The 17,108-nt window shown below is 44.7% G+C and overlaps 1 protein-coding gene across 1 annotated transcript in view; it reads right to left on the reverse strand.

Moving 5' to 3' along the window:
• The window catches only part of LOC147733207 (mucin-5AC-like), a 179,705-nt gene that overhangs the window by 72,234 nt on the left and 90,363 nt on the right, over nt 1-17,108 (reverse strand). The gene's annotated exons all lie outside the window — the stretch shown is intronic.

Here is a 17,108-nt window from a genome sequence, read left to right on the forward strand (position 1 = left end):
TCTCTGGCTCCAATGATTCAAGATTATCTAGCGAATTCAACATCAGGAAAAAAAGGAGTGGGGGGAAAAAAAGGTCAAAATACAAAAGAGAACGAAACGTGTTGAATGAGGAAACCACAGACCCTGGAAATAACACAGACTATGTCAAAAGTAGACCTAATCCCCCCCGAAGAAGCCAAAGGACTAAATCATCAGGAGAAACACCACGCCAAACCCTGAGCACACAAGAAAACAAAGATAGACACCAAAAAACTACGGAGCCCTCGTTGAGCCAGGTGCTCAGCTCAATAAAAGATTTCCATGAGGATGTGAAAAAAGACAGCCAAAAGAACTGCATGGCCATTGAAAAACTACAAGGAGCAGTGAAGAAAGTGGGCAGTATCTGCTCCGAGATCTCTGAAAGAATGGTCATGGTGGAAACCCGTACTGAGAATCTTGAAACGGATGTTGCGACGCTTCAAAAAAAGGAAACAGAACAAGATGGAATAATAAGGGATCTTATGGCCAAAGTGGAAGATCATGAAAACAGATCCAGAAGGAATAATCCAAGGTTTCTTGGAATTCCGGAGAATTTTGAGGGAAGCGATGCTAGAGGGGCAATGGTCAACATACTCAAAACAGCATTTCCGGAATTGGAAGCCTGGGATATGGAAATGGAAGTTCAGCGGGCCCATCGTTTTCCTCTAATGCTGTCAAAAAACTCTAACAAGCAAAATCAATATCCCAGGGCAATGCTGGTCTGCTTTGGGAATTTTCTCCTCCGTGAAAAAATCAACGACCTTGCAAGACCTACCACCCAGAGAGAGCATAAGGGGTTTCATTTTTTTGTCAGACCGGACTTCGCTCACGCCACCGTGGAGCGAAGATGGAAAATGTGTCAGCTATTTGGACCCTTTGAAAAAGTTGGAGCAAAAGTATTCTTGCAAAATCCGGCACGCTTGAAAATTATATTTAAAGGTGCAACATGAAGCTTCAACAGCGAAATACAGGCGGAGGACTATCTTCGAGAAATCTCAGAGACAGTCTTCGAAATTCCGGGAAATAATCTAAATCAGATTTAAATACTTGTAGACTTAAAGACTTGTAGTAAAAGGAATATATAAGATGAATTAACTATAGCAATGTGTATCAAGTAGAAGGTATATATTGGGAAAGCGTGGACTTTTGGCGGAATGGCGGAATGATCTGGGGAAATTAAGTCTGAAAAATTATTAGAAAATTTAGGCTAAGGGTCAACTATAAAAAATAAGCATAAAACTTATACTAACAAACTAGCCTAGTTCGCAGAGCCCGCTTGCACAGATGACGCACCCCTGGTCCAGACAGGCCCAGGTAACCTTCAATGGTGGTGGTGGGTGGGGGGGGGGAAAGGGAAGGGGGGAAGGCCGGACAGGTTAGACATACAGGGAAGTAGCCTCAAGATATGGCGGGGGGTTGTGGGGGGGTCTAACAGTAGGGGGGGTGGATATACAGGTATGAAAGAAAAATAAAATCGACTAGAAGACAGGACAGATTCATTAGGTAATAATGGTTAAGTTGAAAATTTTGACAATTAATATATGCGGGTTAAATGATACACATAAAAGACAAAGGTTTGCAATTGGTTTGAAATCTATTGGAGCAGATATAGTTTGCCTACAAGAAACCCATGTTGAGGGGTCTCAGCTTCATTTATTAAAAACATTAGGATATAGAGTTATTACCGCCACCACCCAACAGAATAAAACCAAAGGGGTAGCTATTATGGCAAAAGGTGGTGGAGCCCAGTTTGCGAGACGGGCAGCAGATAAATTTGGCCGATGGGCCATCGTGGAATGCAACTATGATAAGGGGAACAAATTTACGATCTGCTCTGTGTATGGCTGTGTTTCTGACAATCCCGATCTTTTGAACTTTTTATCAAACGAATTATCACATTGGCCTGTTTCGCTGATTGTTTGCGGTGACATTAATCTAAATCTCCCGCCTAAGTGGATAACTGCTCATAACTTTAGCTACAAGGGAAGGAAGCCAAAAACATTTAGAGCACTCAATGATCTTTGTAACACCCATGCGATATCTGACTGTTGGGAGATGCAACACCCAACCGACCCTGGGTATACTTTTTTTTCACATCCCCATTCTAAATTTGCAAGATTAGATTATTTTCTTGTGTCTGATGTAATTATCTCTCACTGTTCGATAGCCAGATTACCAAGAGTCTTTTCCGACCACAACCCTTTAATTATTAATATGGATTTGGGGGATCTGCATAGACCCCGCAGCAATTGGACATTTGAAAGGGCTCTTCTGGCCAACATAAAATACTGTAACCTTATGGAAAAATGGATCCCTGACTTTCTATAATATAACCTAGGGAGTGCTCCCCTAGAGGTGGTCTGGGACACATTAAAGGCCGGTGTAAGGGGAGAAACTCTTAGATTTTCCATCAAACACAACCAGGAAGCAAAGCAAGAACTAAACGAATTAAATGATAATCTTACTAGCAAAGAGGAAGACCTGATGAAAGCTGTCCAGGGTAATGGTAATGTAGAAGGTGCAGCAAGAAAAGTTGCGATAGCAAGAAATCAAATAACAGAGACATTCACCGCAAAAGCAATAACCAATGCCATTGTGAACAGGGAGAAAATATATGAGCTTAATGAGCAGGTAGGACACCAACTGGCTGTCCGCTTAAGACAACAGATCAGCGACAACACAATCACTAAAATTAGAGACCCAATTAAAGGCCTGACCTGTGATTCTCAAGAGATAAGGGAAGCGTTCCATAGATACTATGAAGATCTGTACACCGAGACAGGGAAAAATCAATACAAAATAGATACATATTTGGATCTTGGTACAGGTTGTCTACTACCCGAAACCGACAAAGACAAACTTGCAGAAACTCCACAATGGCTCGAAATTCTCCTGTCGATAAATAGTCTCCCAACCGGAAAAGCAATGGGCCTAGACGGATTTCCAGTTGAATTCTACGTTAAATTCAACAAACAACTAAAAGAAATCCTAACCAATCTAGTAATCCAGGTATTTAAGGGAGGGCGAGCACCCAAATCATGGAATCAGGCTAAAATCATAGTTTTTCCTAAAAAAAATAAAGATCCAAAGGAACTAGGGGCTTACCGCCCCATTACCCTGATAAATAACGACGCAAAAATATATTCTAAATTACTCGCTAGTCGATTGGCCCCGGTAATCCACAAAATTATTTCCGTAAGACAGCATGGATTTGTTCCCGGTAGATCTACTACTGATCACATTCAGAGGGTGATCACGCTCTTCGACATAGCGGACGTAACAGGAGACCCTATGGCACTTATCCTTTTAGATGCTGAAAAAGCCTTTGATAGGGTCTCCTGGAAATATCTATGGACCGCTATGTCGAGGAGTGGGATTGGGGAGACATTTATCAATTGCTATTCGCAAGATGTACTCTAATCCAGAAGCTGTGGTCTCAATAAATGGAGAAAACACAGCCACAATTAAAGTATCAAGAGGTACAAGACAGGGGTGCCCTTGTTCACCTCTCCTATTTGCCATATTCATCGAACCTTTCATCCACAGATTGGAATTGAATACTTCAATAATGCCAATAAGGACTATTAATGGCGAAACAAAGTCTTTAGCATATGCCGATGACATTGCCATAGGTACAGCTGATCCTAAAAAATCAGTAGAGGCAATGGAACTAGAGGCAAACAAATTTGGCGAAATCTCGGGGTATAAATTAAACCAGACTAAAACTCAAATCTTAATCAACAGCAATAGCAATATTGTCGATATAAGGGTAACGGATAAGGCAACGTATCTCGGTGTCAACCTTACCGCTAATTTAAACAATCTGGTTAAACTTAACATGGCTCCTCTAATGAAACAAACGGAAAAATGCCTAAAAAAAATGCATAACCTACACCTTACAATCATAGGAAGATGCAATCTAATCAAAATGGTATATCTTCCTAGATTTTTATATTTTTTTAGAACCATTTGCTTCAATTTTGAACCACTTTTATTTAAGGAAATCGATAACATTTTTTCTCGCTTCATATGGAGCTATGGGAAAATACGAAGATCCAATAGATTTATTACCCTACCAAAAGAACGAGGAGGTTTGGCACTCCCAAACCTTAAAACCTACTGGTGGGCGACAATACTTAAGTATAGTAGCCAGCTGCTCAGGAATAATCAGGACGATCGCTTAGAAAGATCTGTTCCCAACCCTCAGGAACTTATTCTTGGCAATCAAGCAAGCGCACACTTGTGGCGACTGACTTATGACTGCCATTTTAAGGAAGTACGCTTCAAAACTTTAAAGGGTATCTACGCTGCCTGGAATGACATCCGTAAACATCAAGGGCTAGGCCGGTACTCGTACTATACTACTTTTATAGGCAACAACAACCTCCCGGATATCTTTTCTGTTATGTGTATGACACGGTGGACCAGACTTGGTATAATCCAAGTCGGTTCTCTTTATGAGTCAGCTGGTCTGGCCTCATTCGAGTCTCTAAAACACAAATATGGCCTAGAAAATAGGGACTTCTTCAAATATTTACAGGTCAGGGACTATATCATGAAAAGGGTAGGGTAGCTCTTCAGAAAAACGAGCTAATAGAATCTATTGTTCATTGTAGCAAAGTAAAAATTGGGGCAATATACACCAAGTTGACCACTGGATTCCCGGATGATATGGACAAACACATAGATAATAGGCAGAATAAACTCGGAATCTCAATTATACCCATCCAGAACGCATTCCAGCTATCCCAATCGATACTAATGTCTTCAAAACTGCAAGCACAATTCTACAAAACTTTCTTTCTTCTATACCATACCCCCTATATGCTAGCTAAATGGAGTACAGGTAAAGGGACATTTTGTCCGAGATGCATGATGCCTGAAGTAGATCTAATACATATGTTTGCTACTTGCGGGGCACTATGTACCATCAGACGTGAGATATCCACCTTTTTCTCTGAAATATTTGAAACAGAAATTGTCATTACAACACCGGAAATAATATTGGGGTTTGATAGTGCGAACCACCCAGATAACATGAAGGGACTTCTATTTGTCTCCATGGCGGTGCTTTGAATCTGTCTTGCAACCATGCCTCTATTTGAGTGGGTGGAGGGCGGGGGGGGGGGCTCCTTAATGTTTTGAAAAAAAAAATTTCTGTAATAAAAATTGTTTAAAAAAAAAAAAAAGTAAGGCTGGTAATTGAACAAAGCAAAAAAGCATACACTTTAGTTTTAGGAATAGTGAGTACCCAGAAACAAGGCCTGGCTGAGATTTTAGGAACTTGGAGTTCTGTAACACCATCCAGGCATGAGATTTTTTGCACAGTGTTGTCTAATATACCACTATCGACAGCTTACTTGTCAGGCAATTTATTATGTTTTTTAAGGCAGTGTATGCTATACTCAGGTACTAAAAGGAATCCAGACCAAAATTGTGTATAGCAGAGTTCAAATACAGTCTGCCAAGAATTAAGGGACAGTTAACTAAAGTAGGCCATAATATTGTGTTCACTGAATAACTGTCTGTACTTATCAGTCTGTAGCAAGTCTTAATATAAGCTCAATGCCTGGCTATGAAATGTTTGGCAATTCTAAATTTTAAACAAATTTGTGATGGTGAAGCATTTTTGGCAAATTCAAGATGCTCTTCTAAAGGCTTGAGATTATGGTGTTAAGTTGCGCAGCGTCATGGCCGCGCAGCGTCTACTACCATAGGTCCATATCAGAAATAATTGGGTTTTAATGATCTTTAAGAACAGGCCAAGAGATGGTCCCTTCAACACACTGAGCAGAGAGCAGAATTCCTGAGCCAGGGTGTTACTTTTCTGGAAAATGTGTTGCTTTTGAGATTGGAATGAGCCTTCCAAGGGGCGCTCCTCAGCAATGGCGGAGGAGCGTCGCCCAACTAGCTCGCAGCTAGTACCTGAAAAATAAAATGATATAACTTCATTATTTATTTTTCACTTGTTGACTGAGCTAGTGGGCAGTAATGAGGGGCAGGGCCTCGGTGGGGAGGCAGAGGAGTGCTATATCATTTCTAAGTGCACATGTGTGTTTTGCCAGCTGTCTCAGGATGGACAAAAACACATGCAGTTTAAGGTTTCTCCCATCAAGCTTCATTAAACAGCTGGGCTGGAGAAACCTCACAGACTCTCTGGCTTGAGCGGAGGGTCTTTTCAACCTGCTCAGGTCAATCCCTGTGCTCTCATTGAATTGCACAGGGAGTCTGTGATGTAGTCCCAGTGTCTGCTGGGAGCAAGAAGACAGAGGCATTACACAGGAGGTAGCTGGCAGCTGTAGTTAAGATTTCCTTTTTTTTTTTAAATGAATATTCTTTAACTCCCTCCCCCCACGCTCACCCTGTGCTCCCACTCCCGTGTTCCCCCACCTCACCCCTTTCTCTTTATGGAAGCTGCCACTGGAGCCATGCTCATCAAATAACAACCCCAGGTATTTATATACAGACACAATGTCTAGAGGCTGTCCTTGAAGATACCATAAATAAGGGTTTTTTTTTTTTTATTGCAGACACACAGAAAAATACCAGTAATCAATCAGTATTCTAGCTATTCACCAGTATTAGTGCACAGCACAGTCGGTAGAGCAACACACAGCCATTTAGCCCACAACCCGAAGGTTGTGCAGCAAATATCGTTAGAGCGGTGGAAATACAAACTCATAAACAAGTGTGAGCATCCAATGAACGTTCCGAGTATCTGCTTTTTCTTTTTTATCCCTTCCCACCCCCCAATAAACCAACAAACAATATGCGAAAGAAATTAACATCCAACAAGCATGCCCATATCCAGCAACATCCCCACAGTCCCATCATCGTAGCTCTCCCACCTCCCTCCCAGATCCGTAGCAGAGTGTAAATCAAGTGCATTTTTAATCCATTTAGTTTACTGGATTGTCTTACGTGTTCCAAATATTTATTTTCTTTTGTCCCTACTAAATCATAGGAAAAACCTTTATAGGAAGCCTTTTTTATATAGGACCAGATTGATTTAACATTTGAAGTGCCCCTTTTGGAAGGCAGCTCTATTGAACCCCGTACTCATTTATCTCCTGAAATGCAGATAAGCACCACATATTAATTGTTTGTGTTACAATGAACAGTGAAGGAGATAGTCATTCAGTGGATAGTTTGCACTTTTTTTTGTGGCATTTTGTTATAACTCAAACAAAACAGTCAAGAAAACAGCAGCAGTTACACTTCTAATTCCCCCCCAACCCCCTCAAAGCCAGTAGATCCTTTCACAGTTCGAAGCCTCAAATGTCCAGTGCCTCATGTCACCCTTCGTGTTCATCTTGTCTCATCTCATCCATACTAGCAGTGTCAAAGTTGTCTCTGTGTGTTGGCCTATACCTAACATATACACCCCTCACACGCCCCATCTAGTCCGTGATAGTGGTGCCATTTGCACCAAACTCTCCGGAATTTTTTGGGGCACCCCCTTGCCTTATAAGTAACTCTCTCGGCTGCCATATAGAGATCCAGTCCCCTCCTCCATTCTTCCAGTCCCGGCGGTTCTGGTGCCACCCAATATTTTGCGATGTCCCTTTTTTGTAAGAATGTAAGAAGTGTGGCTCACTGGTTAGAGGCGGCCGTACCGGACAGCAGAGGACGGCCCGGGACCAGGGTTCGATTCCCGGCGCGTCAGGTTTCTGGACCAGGGTCAGCGGACTCGATAATTCTCTCGCCTCGGTGCCCACTCTGATCAGCGATCACACTCGGCAACTCTGGGCATTAGCTTGCCTCATCTTCACTAACGGCCCCACCAGACCGCCGGGGATGCCTGGTCTGACCCTGGAGATACCCATTAAGGGACCACCTCTCAGGGAAGCCAGGAAGGGTTTCACAGCGGTCGAAGCGCCTTGGGACCCTCCGGGTAAGTAGTGCGCTATATAAATGCCTATACATTTTACATTTACATTTAAGAAGTGGGCGAGTCAGGTCTACCTCATTGGTCATGCCTAGCAGTGCCAGCTTGGGATCCTGTTGGATCGGAACCCCCAAGACCTCCTCTAATTCCTTGAATACCTGTGTCCAGTACGTTTGTATTGTGTCGCATGCCCTGATAGTATGATAGAAGTCCCCGTCACATTCGTGACATCTAAGACACCGTGAGTCTTCTACTTTCCCCATTTTACTAAGTCGCAATCTATCATAATAGGTTCTATGGAGTACATTAAATTGAATGAGTCGCAGTCTTGAATTGATTGCCGCCTCTCGGGGATGCACCAACACTATCTCCCAATCCAGGTCTTCCATCTCTCCCACCTCTGCCTCCCACGTGCCTCTGAGTTTTGCCAGGTCTCCTAGCATATTATTAGTTAAGGTTTTATAGGTTAGGGAGACCGCCTTCCCCGTTATCTGCTCTTGGAGGAGCCGCCCCTCTAATGGTGCATATTCTGGGATACAAGTGAGTGTGACGTTTTGGGCTCGCCATGCGTGCCTTAGTTGGATGTATTTGAACTGCTGTGTATTATGTAGGCCGAACTCTGTTTTAAGTACTTGAAAGGACTTCAGCTCCCCTTTGGCTATCACATCTCCTATAGTGGAGATGCCGATATCGTCCCACCTTTGGAACCCTCGTAGCTTGTTAAGTTCTGCCAACCACTGGCAGTGCCACAGCGGTGTCTGCCGTGTAGGCTTCTTTTCCCAACCCATGCGTCTTGTGGTCTTAGTCCATGCATTAAGTGTGAGAGACGTTGCCGAAAGGGGCTGTGCCCTTCTAGCGCCCCCATAAAGATAACACAATAGGTTTTTGGACGACATTTTAATTCTCTCCAAGGCATAAGTCGGGTGGTCCGCCGGGGCATGGAACCAATCATTAATTGGTGTCAGATGTTCCGCCCAGTAGTAGGCCTCTAGGTTAGGGAGCAAGATCCCCCCACTGTATTGGTGTCTCCGGAGAGTAGTCAGAGCCACCCTAGCATGTTTGCCTAGCCAAAGAAAGGATCGTAGGTCAGCATGAATCTTAGCGAAGACCACAGTCGGTAGTGGATAATATTCGTTTTGTAGGGCGTAGAGGAATTTGGGTAGAGTGATCATTTTGTACATGGCCACTCGGCCTAGGAGCGTGAGTGGGAGCTGTCTCCAACGGTCCATATCCGCCACCGCGTTCAATATGATCCGTTCCAGGTTTCTTTGGAACGAGAGGGTCTCCCTCAGGGTTATATAGATCCCGAGGTATTGGAAGCCTTCGGTAGTCGTCAGTAGTCTCTCCGGTAACCTTCCCCACCTGTCACGTCCCCCAGGGTCATAAAGAATAGACTTGTGCCAATTTATTTTGTGCGCCACCTGCCCGCCATATTGCTCTAATTCCCGGAATAACTCCTGGATGGTGGTCTCTGGTTTAGTTATATATAGCAAGACATCGCCTGCATAGAGCAAGATCTTTTCTTGCGGCGGCTCCATGTCGTTGCTTGCAAAACCAAGATGTCCTTGTTTTGCCAGATCCTGGCTGCGAGTACCTCAATAGTGAGTGTAAAGAGGACGGGAGACAGGGGACAACCCTGTCGGGTACCTCTCTTAATCCGGAACTCACGCAAAATTTTCCCGTTCACCCTCACCTTGGCTCTCGGGATAGTGTAGAGGAGCTGGACCCATTTTACGAAGTTTGGTCCGAAACCAAACTTGTGGAGCACTGCATAGAGGAATGGCCAGTGTACCGCGTCAAATGCTTTCTCTGCATCTAAAGGAAGGAACCAGTGAGGTTCGCTCCGCCCACGCACTTCCTGCAGCCAGTTATGGGTTCTTCTAAGGTTGAATTTAGTCACCCTATCTGGTAAAATACCTGATTGGTCTAGATGAATATGGCTTGGAAGAACCGCTCTTAAGCGGACCGCCAAGATGGTTGCTAACAGTTTTACATCCGTATTAAGGAGGGAGATGGGGCGGTAGGAAGCACAATTCTCTCGAGGCTTGCCCTCCTTGTAGATTGGGACAATCGTTGCCATGGCGAGATCTGGAGGGAGCTCCCCCTCCTGGTAGGCAACAGTAAAGAGGCCCTTAAGGTGGCGTGTCAAAAGGTCCGCCGAGCGCTTGAAGAACTCGGCCGGGAAACCATTCGGGCCCGGGGTTTTGCCCGGTCTCAGCTTAGCAATGGCTTCCGTGATGTCATCAGTCGTTATGTCCGCCTCTAAGACCACCAGGGCCTCAGGAGGCAGCACCGGCAGGTCCGTCTGTTCCATGTATTGTAACGCTTCCTCACAAGTACAAGATCTCGAGCTGCGTAGAAATGTTCATAGTACGTAGCAAATGCTTCAGCTATCTCTGTGTCAGTGTTAACACTAGTCCCGTCTGCGGTAAAAATAATGTCTACCCATCTAGCCGCCCGCTCCTTTTTACTGAGAGACGCTAAAAGTTTGCCTGACTTGTCACCCACGTCATATAGGCGATGAAGGGTGGCGAGGGATTGGGTCTTCGCCTCATTAGTTGCCAATTCTCTTTATTGCCTCTGGGCATCCAGTAGCCTTCTAAGAGTCTTGCTGTTTTCATGGGTCTGGTATTCCCTCTCCCATCCTAGGATAGTCTGTTCCAGGGCAGCAACCTCGGCCCGGAGTTTACGTCTTTTCTCTCCCAGTCTGCCTTGCATCCTACCTCGTAATACCGGCTTTAGGGCTTCCCAGAAGGTGACACTCGACTTCACCGTACCCTCATTTTCTGCGATATAGACCTTAATGTCTACTCGAATGCCTCTCAGTATGGCTGCGTTTTGAAGGTCCCAGGCCGCTAAGCTCCAGGAGCCTGTGCCCCTGCCCTGGTTGTGTCCCACCCTTACGAACAGTGGCGAGTGATCCGATATGCCTCTGGCATTATATTCTGCAGTATCATCCACCCTCAGGTACTGTCGGGACATGAAAACATATTCCAATCCCGAGAACACCCTGTGGGCCCCAGAATAATATGAGTAGGCTTGCTGTGTCGGGTGTAGCCATCTCCAGATATACATGAGTCCTATATTGGACATCTGACTGAACAGTGTGCTCTGATGCCCTCCTCTCCCTGCTTCCCCGGATCGGTCTTGTTCTATATTCATAACATCATTAAAATCACCTCCCACCACTTGTATAGTTTCCGCTGTATCTAATAGGATGTTCGCTAGCGCTGTCAGCGTACGGGTCTGTAATTTGGGCGGTGCATAAACCGAAATTAGCATGTATGTGCGTCTATTCCAGGTACCCTGTACTCCAGCGTATGTCCCCTGTGAATCTATCCAGGTGCGTGTGGTGCAGAATGGTGAGGACTTTTTAATGATGACCGCTACCCCTCTGGAATCCGATGTGTAGCCCGCATGAGCCAGAACTCTATGTCGGCCCCTAGAGATAAAGGCACACTGTGTACCCTTGAGGTGTGTTTCCTGTAGTAAGGTAACATCCGGGTCCACCCTTTTAATGTAGGAGTTCACTAGACCTCTCTTAACTTTAGAGCCTAATCCGTTGACATTCCACGTCAGGATGCTCATTCCCCTATCTCCCCAATGAGGAGTGCCTAAAGTACTCGCCATTCAAAGATGTGATGGCTGTATGTGGTTAGTCTCTGGCATGTATACGTGGTGTGGAGGTTCAAAGTGCATTGCTGTATTATCCCAACTGTTGTCCCCCCCAACTCTTCCCACCCGTTCCCCAACCTGAATGAACATGAAATCCCCCTCTACCACCCCTCTCCCCACCTCCCTCCCCTTCCAGTTGCATCCCAGCACAGGACAGAACTTTCCGTAAGAGTAGGCCTGTCGCCCACCCACACATTCCTCCAGTCAGAAAACCAAAAAACAGTAAAACGTGTAAAACAGAGAGGCGTGTCAACTTGCGTGCTTCCCTATGCCGGGCTGCCATTTCCAGTACCCAAATGCACCATTGTTCATGAATGTGAGTCTTGCGTATCTGTAACAGGAGCGCTGTTCCGCCCCGAAGAGTCGTGTTCAAGTGGCGGATCGCCTCTACCAGCGGATGAACGGAGTCCTGTCTCTCCCTTTCCTCTTCTCCTCCGGATGCACGGCTCCCCAACTCCTCCTCGTCGTCACCTTCTGATCGAATGTTGTTCTGAAGACAGCTAAACCTGAATCCTGTCACGGATTGGTCTCCCGGTGATGTCGAACGTCCTCGCCGCGCGCCTCCTGAGCCATGACCCCGGTATGGTGTCGCCGGGTTTTGCTTCTTCACCCTTCACGACTTTCGCCTCTGTGTCATTGGCAGTTCCCACCGAGGCCTTCGCAGTAATGCTCTATCGAGCTCATCTCTTCCAACGGTTTCCCTGCTGTTGAGTATCGGGCGTTCCTCAAGCCACTGCCAAGCATCATCTGGGTTGGTGAAGAAGATTGACTTGTCCTTGTAAAGTACCTTGAGCTTCGCAGGGAAAAGGAGCATGTAGGAGAGATCCAAGGTTCGTAGTTTCGCCTTCATTGCATCAAAAGAGCGGCGTTGTTTCTGTACCTCCTGACTATAGTCCGGGAATATCATCATAGTTGTGTTTTCCAGTCGGATCTCACCTAGCTTCCTGGCCTCCCTCAAGATCAGGTCCCTATCTGCGAAATTGAGAAAGAGCGCAATGACCGGTCTAGGTCTCGCACCTTCAGGTGGTTTTGCCAGGAGGGCTCTATGCGCTCTCTCTATGACGAAACAGGGGGAGAACTGCACCATACAGAAAGTCTCCATCAGCCAGGTGTGTAGAAATGAGGTCATGCTCGTCCCCTCAATTCCTTCCCCAAAACCTACAAAGTGAAGGTTGTTGCGTCTCGCCCTGTTTTCGGCATCGTCCACTTTCCACATCAGTTGGCGATGGGATGCTTGCATCTCTGCCATGTCTTTTCTCAGGGTGGATATCCAGTCCTCGTTCTCTCCTATCCTCGCTTCGGTCGCCGTCACCCTGTCCGATAATTTACGGAAGTCTTGTCGGAGCAGCATCACCTCGGAGCCCACTTCCCCGATTTTTACCTCCAAGGCCGCTCTAGACTCCTGAATATCGGTCCTGGACGCCTGAATAGCTTCCATTAGCAAGTCTGTATTGGTCCGTACCCCAGAGGTCGCAGGGAGGGACTCCATCACTTGTCTTGACACCGAGAAGCTGTCCATGGGACCCTGTTTCGGTGGTTTGAGAGGTGCGTCCTTCTTCCCCATGGCTGGCAGTATCCCTGAGCTTCTCTCCCGCAGCAACCAGTGAGTCCCGGCCTCTTCGGCGCCCTGGCCCGGGTCAGAGGTGAGAAGGGGGGTGAAGGGGGGTGGCTGACCGTGCGATCCTTCTAGGAGAGAGGGACACTGTTATGACTCGCACCGCAACCCCCCACATGTCCCGTGTTGTGTCTTCCTCCACTTTGTAAACTGCGGGACAGATATCTGACTCATTTAACTCGCACCGTAGTCCCCAATATGTCTCGTGGTGAGTCATCCCCCACTCTACAGGCCGCGGGCCGGTAGTCAACACTTTCGCCTTCTTTGATTCAGGTGCTCTCCTCCTCCACCGCTCAAGGCCGCCATCCAGGTGCGCGTTGCCTTAGATTGTATCAGGCCTCTAGCGACGGGTCCCCGGGTCAGCTCACCGGACCCTCGCCTCTCAGTCCGCCATCTTGGTGTAGGTCGGCTGGACTCCGAGGCGTTACAAACTCCCCCGCTGGGCTCCCGGACTCACTGTTTGGCCCCCCGAGAGGATGGTTCCATCGGTAAACGGCTTCCCCAGGTCTTCATGGGCTCATCGGCTAGATCTCAGTCCATCGGCGGAGCCTGGACCCCACGGCCGCCATATTGCCGGTAGAGTTGTTCTCGCCGCCTCCCAGTCGGTTCGATTTTCGCCGATATTCAGACGGCTTCGCTGCAGGTAGGGTCTCACTGCTTGCTCCGGGGGGTGTTGCGGTTCCCGTTTTTTAGGTTTTGAGTGCTCTGGGGTCACATTTATGTCAGATTAAGTGGCAGCACGCCGGGAGCTCCGGAGAGGCACGTCCTATCCGGCCATGCTGTTGGCCACGCCCATCAATAAGGGGTTTTGATTTGATTACTAATTACCATAATTTTAGAATTGGACCAGTTTCTTGACATCTCATTGGCAATTGACAATACATTTAATTTATCTATTAAATATTTAAAGCCGATTTTAGTTTGTCTCAGCAGTATCAATTCATCAGCATATAGCATTATTAACGAGATTAAAATCTCTGAGCTTAGGTGGATAAGAATCAACTTGTTCCAAATCTGTAGTCAGACCGTCTAGGAAGAGATTGAACAACTGTGGTGCCAGCACATATCCTAGTTTGAGGCCTTGACGCGTAAAGAATTGCCGTGGCAGACAGCTGCCATTGCCTATCTTAATCCTTAGCCAAGTGTTCATATATAGTTACTGTATAGCTTGAAATACATGGTACAGTGAGCCCTATGATTTGCTATAGGCCCTTTCAAAAGGCCCAATCGCAAAATTTGCGATTCCTTAAACGCAATCGCAAAATAAGGAATCGCAAAATTTGCGATTCCTTATTTTGCACCCAAATTCCTTCATACATACCATTTTGCGAAAATGAGTTCGAAAACGCCAAAATTCTGCGAATTTCGGCGTTTGCGAACCCATTTGGCCTTGATACATATGGCCCTATATTCTTGGCATACCCGTTCCTAAACTTCCCTAATGTTCTTGTATCATCACTACTTGTGTACTTTTCTCCTCTTTTACATCATTATGCTGCATTTGGCTTTTAAATATATCAATAGCTGTCGCCATAGAGTCCAGTCCTGACTAGTAAATCTACCCAACCAGTCTTTGTCTGTCTCAATATTTCTTCATTTTCCCTTTCATTTGTTGCAGGATCTGTCGGTCTAATGTGTGTTTCATTCAGCTCTTGCTTTTTCTAAAGACCCTCAAAGAAGTGATAGGGTTTTTTAGTGTTCCAGTGTAGCACTACAGTAACGAATTAATGAACTTTTAGAAGCCTTTTCACAAAAATTGTTTTGGAGTATGTACAGTGCCGCTACGTTACATGCCCCAAAATGGAATTCACATACCTTCAGCTGGAAATATCTGCCTCTATCTAGGTTATTTTTTTCTATTAGGAGATCTAGTCTAGGTGGTGGAGATGCCCACATAAGTATTAGATTTAGAACTAAATGAGGGAGGAACACTGGGAAGCAAGTGGAATATGGGGAATAGTTATAGCAAAATAGGTAGGGTTAAGAGAAATTTAGGGAGCGTTTAGGGAGGGGCATCCTAACACCAAGTGATCCACAAAAGACAATTGGAATGTTTAAAACACACATTTAAATCTACTATATCAGTGCTTCTAACAAAACAGGCTTAAATGTACTCCAGCCAATCAGTGGAGTAATTGAATTTATTGAGTAAGGCAATAACAACTACACATATTGAAACATATGCAATAAATGACATTAAATAACATCTTACATTAACATGTTACCTGTTTGCAACTTAAATATTAAAAATGTTAAGTAAAAAAATAAATGTTGATTTCTAATAAACATGGTAATGTTTTATTAACATATAACAGTAGCTTAGTTGTTAAGAAATTAAAAGCATAAAAAAGGACACATGACTTGCATCCAAGACTGTGGCACAGCAACACAAATTATATTGTGGGTTATGGGGAGGCGAATTAACATTTAACTTAAATCAAAAAGTACATGAAAATAAAAAATAATTAATGAAGTTAAAATGTAATAATATATTATTGTTTAGCTCATGACTTTTGGTCCTTTTTACGGTGGTAGTACTATATGAATACAAGTCTGTGATATATTTTAATTAAACATATATATGTATCGTTTTTTAAATTTACAATTCACTATTTTAACCCTTCTGACGCTCATGAAGAGTGAGCCATGGTTCTCGTGTGCTCATGACAAGCTGAGCTCATCATGACAGTTAGAACGCTCAGGTGCGGGGCTAATTCCTCTGCTGTGCTGGGCGTTCTAACGAACGGCCGTGGTTATGACGAGCTGAGCTCGTCATGAGCACACGAGAAACGTGGCTCATGGTTAGCTGAGCTCGTCATGAGCACCGGTGCGCTGTGCGCGCTACCCATCCCCCAAGCACAGCGGGGGAATCGGCCACGCAGCCAAAGGGTTAAAACTCCCTATTATTTTCTATACAGAGATCAGGATTGCTGAGACAAATATTTCCATCAGCACTCAGAAAGTAACTAATAGTACTTTTTTGGTTGTAAATTTAGCTGTAGGTATCACCATCCCTTTATTTGAGACTTGTTAATCTATGTCTATGTGTAACAATATACATTGAAATGGTGAAATTCCATCCATAGTTGTAGGTGTAGATCTACACATGGGGAGATCTACACAGGCAAACCTACGTTCGTTAGTGAGTAAGGACCCAACTGATTCTTAAGCAATCTTTTAGACCATGCAGAAGTCATGTTCCTTAAAATAACTCAGTGTGAGGTGTGTGTTTATGCATAGTTATGGATTTATTGTTTTTACCAAGTAATTTGCAAAATTTGCAGATTTTACTAAAACGTAAGAAAATGGGAAACAGCCATTACAATGCAACTGAAACAAGGCACTACCATTACAACGAAACTTTTACAACGCAGGATCTATTACAACGCATTCCATTACAATGTATGCCATTACAATGCAGTTGCTATTACAACGCATGCCATTACAACGTAAGTATGGGTAAGTATTTAATTAAATGTTAACCCATACACCATCCAACACTTACCCTACTATTATGACTCCCTTGAGTTAGAATAGTAATTTTAACCCCTACACTATCCAACACTTACCCTACTATTACATTCCCATTAATAAAAAATAAAAAAATACTTACCCATGCTTACGTTGTAATGGCATGCCTTGTGATAGCAGCTGTGTTGTAATGGCATGCGTTGTAATGGATCCTGCATTGTAAAAGTTTTGTTGTAATGGTATGCGTTGTGAATGTAGGAGTTGTAACGTCATACATTCAAGAAAATAATACTAACAGAGAATATGCTTCATAATTTGCATTTTGCTTCATAATGTAGATGACCTTGCTGCATAATGTGGTCCTGTATGCCACACAATCGAAATCCCTCACAACATTAAACCCCTGCTGAGTGGTTTGGGAGCTATCAATATACAGGCAGA

This window comes from Lissotriton vulgaris, chromosome 2_1 (assembly GCF_964263255.1).
Source record: "Lissotriton vulgaris chromosome 2_1, aLisVul1.2, whole genome shotgun sequence".
NCBI lineage: Eukaryota > Metazoa > Chordata > Amphibia > Caudata > Salamandridae > Lissotriton > Lissotriton vulgaris.